The 7553-nt window shown below is 41.7% G+C and overlaps 1 non-coding gene across 1 annotated transcript; it reads right to left on the bottom strand.

Annotated features, from left to right (window-relative positions):
• Window positions 1-466: 466 nt before the first annotated feature.
• Window positions 467-570, bottom strand: LOC143662810 (U6 spliceosomal RNA). The gene has a single exon (XR_013165585.1). It is a non-coding gene; the product is annotated as a U6 spliceosomal RNA (small nuclear RNA).
• Window positions 571-7553: the final 6983 nt, after the last annotated feature.

The following is a 7553-nucleotide window of genomic DNA, read 5'->3' as shown; positions in this document are numbered from 1 at the left end:
ATGCTCTAAAAATGATCATGGTGATGAATATACAACTATGTGATGGTATTGGGAGCCATTGATTGTACACCATGTATGTACTGTATGTGTGGGAAGATTTGTCAATAAAAATACTAAAAAAAAAACTAAATAGAAAACAAACTCTGTTTAGTTCCAGATTGTTCAATTAAACTTGGCCTGGTGGGTCCCTGAAAAACAAAAACACAAACAAAAAACTCCACAATCACATTTGTGCAATTTTTTGAAAGCATATGAAATGCAGAAATAGGCAAAAATATTTTTCAGAGTGGATACATGTTTCTCAAAGTGGAAAACTGTTAAGAATAGCTGTAGAGGGGGAATATGGGCTGAGGGTGGAATGAACAGCAAAAGAAGACTTTAATTTCTAATTTTGTAACTTATTGTACTATTTGAATTGTTGCCTATTTGGATATATTACTTTTATTTTATTTTATTTTATTTATTTTAAAATATGGAACTCTTCATGAATTTGCGTACCATTCTTATTGCAGGGGCCATGCTCATCTTCCCTGTATGGTTCCAATTTCAGTATATGTGCTGCTAAAGCAAGCAAGGATATATTTTATTAAAAATAAAAACAGGGCATTGCAATGGTGGCTCAGCAGCAGATTTCTTGCCTGCCATGCCAGAGGCCGGGGTTCATTTCCTGGTGCCTGCCCATGTGAAAAAATAATAATAATAAATAAAAAATACAAACAAACCGGTGGAGTTTAGTCTTCCTTTGGACTTCTATGTCAAGTATCTTACTTTATGTACATGTGTATTCTGTGAGGTCCATAGGACAGGTGTGACTGTCCTCGTTTTCAGGTAAATATCACAATCCAAGTCTCCACTTCCAGTTTAATGTCCTTTCCTCTCACCATGTAATTAAGAAAAACTCGGGCCTGGAATAATGCCTACTCTCAGGGGTTCAGGTGGGGATTTTTGAAAGGGCAGCACCACCAGATGTTGGGAAAAATTCCAGGCTGGGGGTTTGATGCTGAGTCCCAAAGCACGTGGTGATGACAGTAACCCTCACAGCTTATGGCACTTTGTCTGCCTAGAATAAAAGTTTGCTGAATAAAGGAATATAAGTCTCCTTATTGGTCAAATCATCCCTCCTTCCCCATCTTAACCACAATCAGACTGACATGGTAAAATAGGAACCTAACTTTATTACTCTCTTGTTCATAACCTTTCAGTACCTCCCACCTTCCCCTATAGGAAAAAAAATAAAAACTCTTAACATTTTTTGTATGTCCAGGGCAGTATATTAAATACTTTGCATGAATTAACTGATTTGATTCTCTCACAATCCTGTGATGTAGGTGCTATCTTCGTTTAAATATTCCCATCCTAGAGGTGAGGAAAATAAGGCACGGAGATGTTCGGGAATTTCACAGTTAGTAAGAGAGAGTGAGACCTTGAGCCAGCGTAATCTGATGTCAGAGCCTGTGCAATGAACCTCTTTGTTGCCTTGCTTCCAGACTTAGTGTGGCCAGCAAGGCCTTCTCCTTCCAGCAAGTGGTAACCCTGTTATGCAAAGGTCCTGAGATGGGAAGGAGCATGATGTGTTTGAGGAACAGTTTTAAGACCAGTTGGACCAAAATGAAGTGAACCAAAGTGGGGAATGTTACTTTAGAATGGAGAAGTATGTCAGAGCCAGGTAAAGTTAGGCCTTGATGGCCAATAAAGGGTTTGGACTTTAAGTAGAACGGAAAGCCTTTGGAGGATCAAAGCAAACTAGTGATAAGATCTGATGTATGTTTGCAACTGAGCCCTCTGTTGGAGGGCTGAATGGATGGAGAATGGGGCCCATGGAGGAATCAGGGAGATTGATCAGGAGACTCCTGCAGTCATACCTGTAAGCATCTGCCAGTCCCCCAATGTGCCATGCTGGGCCATGTCCTGAACTTGGTTCCCTTTGCATTTTCTTCTACTGTCTACCCAGTGAAGGCCTATTCATCTTGTAAGACACAGTTGCAGCCTCCTGCCTGATGCTTACCTGACTCCTCATCCTCCCCCTGAACTGTCCCGTTCCTCTTTTGTCCCCCAAGAAACCCTCCCTTAAACAGTTTATTTCATTACCAAATTAGTTTTTACGTTTCTACTTCCTCTCTAGTAACCAGGAGCTCCCTATGGGCAAAAAATAAAGTAAAATAAAAAAACTATGCCATCCTCATTTATGTAAGCTATCCCAGAACTTGGTATCTGGTATATTGTAGATGTTCAATAAGTATTTGTTGATGCCTGCAAGAGCAATTCCTTAATATCTGGAGTACTTTTACGTAGGCAGACATTGTGTTGACCATTGCAACTTTACCCCTTGGGACAATGCTTCTGAGTTTTGAAAATTCAGTTTTCTGATTTTTATGGGCTTCAGTTCAACACTGTATATATATAAGGTATATATTTGTTTATATTACAGCATGCCTTTATCTTTTTTGATGAATATTTGGGCCAACGCCTTAATTAGATATTCGATCCCTCCCCCCTTTTTTTCCTTATCATATCCCCTAGTAGCTGGTAAAAAAAGTGACAGTCATTCCTAGAATGGCTACAATATCTCATTGATGTCAGGGTGGAGATAAGAAGGGACTCTGTTTCCCTTGTGGTGTTTCTCAGTCAAAGCAATTTCATCAGAGCGTAAACCCTTGGGCAGCTGTCTGCTTTACTGAAGCCAGTGTGGAGGTCTGTCTCTTTCACTGCATTCTTGGCTGGACACCAAGCCTTAAGTTTTTTCTGACACTTGTTGTGGAGTGATGTTAGGCAAATCTGGCCTGTTCAGCAATTGTTAGGTTCCTTTGGGAAAAGATGAGCAGCCTCTGGTGAATGGGGGTGGGGTGCATATGACATGGTCCATAACCCGGCTGGTGGCGGAATGTTACAATGAAAGCAAATCTTTGACAACGTTTTTCCAAACATACCAGCATTAAATCTGTCATACAACCAGCTCTTGCAAGTTCAGGGGATGGCCCCTGTCATTGATTTCATGAAGGTTTTACTTTAAGGTGGGTACTGTGATTTTTGATGGCTTTGTGGTCAAGTCAAGTTCAGACAGGGTCCAAGATTGGTTGTCCTTGCCATCATAAGTCATTGCCATCCACTGGGGATTAAAATGTCCTCCCATGGTGCTTACAGGAGTGCCTAAAGTACAGAGACTGAGGACTAAATGGATTTCTCTAAAGGTTTCTCCAAAGATATTAGGTGCTGGGCTTGTTTAATCCTTATACTTCATTCATGTAGGCAAGGGGGAACCTGGATAATTTCTATAGCATTTTTTAGAACATCACTCATTTCAAAGATAAATTATTTCTCACATACTTCATGCTGTTTAACAAATTGCAGAGTAGATTTCAATAACAATATTGAAACTGCAATATCAATATTCGAGATATTAAGCAGCACCTCTAGACTGTAGATTCCTGATTAGGCCTCTTCACATGCTAACTAATCACTCATTACACATTATACCAAAGTCTTAAAAAAGTAATTGCCACACTGACATTATGGCATGGCTTAAATCCAAAAGATCCTATATGGCACTGAGTGTAGTAAGAAACGGACCCTTCTGTTGTACGGCAGGACAACATTTTGGTTCTCTAAGGCAGAGGGTTTTGGGGATGGGCTTCAGAATGTCTGGATACATTCCAGACATATACACAAAACTGTGCGTATGTGTGTGTTTCTGGGGTCAGAGTTCAGGACTTTAATCAGATTCTCAAGGGGGTTCATGAAATCCATAATATGTTACGAGCCATGTTGAAAGGGGAAATTCTATTTTCTATAGTATTTTGGAGGAAACAAATTGAAAAAGGTCTATATATCCAGGTGTGTGTGTGAATATCCAGAAGCTCATGTTTATTGCTTCTGAATTCCTGTGCCCGCCAGAGCTGGAATTAGATCTTAGGTTCAGGAGCTTCGACCTAATTGATAGTCCCAGAGTCAGGCTGGTCTGAGGACAGTAGCTATGATCTTTCCTGCTCTCAACCCTTTGGCCTTCTGATGACCTCCTCTAAACAACAGGTCTGTGCTATCATGTGTCTGTCTCCATGCCTCCATAAAGTTGCATTAGTTAATAGCTCTTATCACCTGTTGTCTTTGTGTATGTGTGTATGTGAGGGGGACACAGCTTTAATTATGTTACGGCCTTCAGTATGGGATCCCGTGTTTTGTAATTCCTCTTGTTAGAGTGCAGGTGGGGATTTCACATTAGGTCTGCAGCTTTTCCTCGTCCACAACCTGCCATATCGCACACCTTTGGGGGGCACCATTCACTTGCATCCTGTGTTACTGCCATCTTCTGGAGTTGGCCAGTACAGCAGCTGTGGTAACCACGGAGGCTTTCTTGTCGGTACAGAGCCCTTGGGGTCTTTCCTGACACCATTTTTCTCATAACTAATTTACTCTTTCCTATGTATGTTTAGCATGGGCAGTGGGAGAGAGCAGAGAAGAATTAAGAATAGAAAGCTTGTCCCAAATGAGCAAGGTGATTCTTGGTATTTTTAAAAGATTTTTTATAGTGATTGGCTAATGAGGGAGCCCATGGAGATAAATAACACCAGGAAGCTTTCAAGACTAATAATACCCTAATTTTCTCTTGCAGTCTTTCCTCCCTAGACTTCTAAATGATATACCAATTGCACAAACTGATAATAAACCATTCCTTCCCACCTGGATGCTTTTCTCCTTCATTCTGCCTGTTTAATTTTTCTCTGTCCCTGAAATCCCAGCTCAAGTCCCACCTCCTTCGCCCAGACTTCCCTGTGGCTTCCACCCATAGTCACTGACCCTTTGTCTGAATTCAGAACTACCCAGATTCTGCACCTCACCATTAGCATTTACCATACACTGCTATGCACTGCTGACTTTCTTTTTATATGTGTGTAAAGGGATAATATTTTGAAATAGTATCTGAAATAATTCTCATGGCCAGTAATTTTTGTTGCTCTGCTGCCCTCTCTTCCCATCGAGTCCGAGGCATCTACTGATGAAACTATTCAAGGGGTTTCATAGTTAGGACTCGTAGAGACCATTTACATACAGTTCCTGAGTCCCAAGATAGGGTCTCAAAGTGTGTTTCAGAGACAGTCTTTGGTGGCTACTTTCTCCATATCTAATTGGTGGAGGATATGGCATAGACTTGAAGGTGAACTTGCTGACTTGCCTGACATTCGAAGAATATCTCTTGGTGTGCTGGTTTGAAAGGAAGTGTGTCCCCTAGAAAAGTCATGTTTTAATCAAAATATCATTTCATAAAGGTGGACAATACTGTATGTTTGAAACTGTAATCAGATCATCTCCGTGGATGATGTGATTTAGTCAAGAATGGTTGTTAAACTGGATTAGGGGATGACACGTCTCCACCGATTTGAGTGGGTCTTGATTGGTTTACTGGAGTCCTATAAAAGAGGAAACATTTTGGAGAAAGAGTTTCAGAGAGATTCAGAGAATGCTGCAGCACCACAAAGCAGAGAGTCCACGAGCCAGCGACCCTTGGAGATGAAGAAGGAAAATGCCTCCCAGGGAGCTTCATGAAGCCAGAAGCCAGGAGAGGAAGCTGGCAGATGATGCCATATTTGCCATGTGCCTTTCCAGCTGAGAGAGAAGCCCTGACTGTGTTCGCCATGTGCCTTCTCACTTGAGAGAGAAACCCTGAACTTCATTGGCCTTCTTGAACCAAAGTATCTTTCCCTGGATGCCTTTCATTGGACATTTCTAAGACTTGTTTTAATTGGGGCATTTTCTCGGATTTAGAACTGTAAACTAGCAACTCATTAAATTCCCCCCTTTAAAAGCTGTTCCATTTCTGGTATATTGCATTCCGGTAGCTAACAAACTAGAACACCTGGCTTGGGGAAATGTTTCATATACATTGTCATGTGAAATAAACCATTCAAAAACAGCATACTGCAGTAAGATTCCATTTTCTGTACAAACCCATCTATATGTATAGTTATACCTCCACCTAATCTTATATATTTATCTAAATACATGCAGAAAAAAATCTAGAAAGAAGGCATACCAATATATCAACAGCTGCTATTTTTTTTCATGTTGAAAATGCAGGTAATTTGTATTTGTGTTTATTAGCATTTCAAGGTTTTCTTTTTTTTCCTTTACCTTAAATAATGTTACTTGTGCAATAAAAAATTTAAACATATTATGAGTTCTGGGGAGATACTTCTGATTTTCTCTTCTTCTGCCCACCAAACCATAGCATGTAACTTTTGATTCATGGCCTACAGGGAGAGTCTGGTGGAAGGAGCCATTCATTCTGACCGGGGCATCTGCGAGTGTCATGGACAGGATGGCAATAGAGGATACGGCCCTGCAGAGGGACTAAGGGCAGGCTGTGCTGAGGGAGCAGTACAAGTAATGAAAAGTGAAGGACCTGTTTGGGGGGGGGCGATAAGCCTCAGCTCATGTCTGTGCTGAGCACTGGGTGCTCAGAGATGCTTCGTGGGAGAAGGGGCTTGGCAGATACTCACACCTCTCTTCCATCTGGACCTAGGGTCCTTTATCTCATCATCCTGAAAGGAACTTCAGGTTCATAGAGGGCCCTGACACAGAACAAATTTCCTAGTACTGAGCAGAGGGCAGGGGCTCCGTGGATGACCGGCAAGACTTGAGTTGACATGAAATCCACCATGTCAGCATTAGGGACTAGCTTTTTCCCTCTTGTGATCAGTCTGCAGGAAGTTACAAGATGGTCTATTGAAAGAGTTTCCCTATTGGGCAGGCCACGGTGGCTCAGCAGGTAAGAGTGCTTGCCTGCCATGCCCAAGGACCTGGGTTTGATTCCTGGTGCCTACCCACGTAAAAAAAAAAAAGAGTTTCCCCCTCTAAGACTGTTTTTAATAGAGGCATGTTGGCTATTATGAGTAATTTAGTACCCATAATCATTAAATTTAGTTTATAAATAATTCCATTTTTATTCATCAGAATAAATTCAGGGATATCTATATGATAAAATAACTCAAACTCACTTGCTCTCTGACATACTTCTTGCCTGGGAGGCAGCCAGTCTGCTGAGATTAGGTCTAACCTGCTTTTATGATCCATACAACATACAGAGCCATCCTTACACACTTAAACAAAATATTCCCATAACTACCAAGCCAGGAAAAAAGGAAGCTGACAATATTATTCTGATTCTGTCCATGGAGAATGTATGTCTCTGAGTCCCCTCCCTCAGCATGTGCCAGTAGGACAATGTTGAGAGTCAGGGCTGAAGTTCATGAGATGGGAAAGTCAGAGAGGAGCAGGGGACAAATGCTGGCGTGAGTGAGCTGCAGAGCAGGGATGGGGGCCTGTCCCAGCAAGGTCCCTTTCCTCTGCTCTCCAGAACCATCCCTGTGGCTGAACACAAATCTCAGTGTCTTCTACCAGTAAGGGAGACTTTGGAGGTGGCCATTTATCTTTATTTTTACTATCTTTACAGTTGGTGACCTTGGCTTATTGGTTGAAGGTTCTCCAGGGACTTGAAAGGAGCAACTGAATGTGGAAACCCATATGAGGGGGGCTGCGAGTCCCAGCCTCCCAGAGGAGGA

This window comes from Tamandua tetradactyla, chromosome 18 (genome assembly GCF_023851605.1).
Source record: "Tamandua tetradactyla isolate mTamTet1 chromosome 18, mTamTet1.pri, whole genome shotgun sequence".
NCBI classification, from domain to species: domain Eukaryota; kingdom Metazoa; phylum Chordata; class Mammalia; order Pilosa; family Myrmecophagidae; genus Tamandua; species Tamandua tetradactyla.
This window is presented reverse-complemented; position numbering and strand designations above follow the sequence as displayed.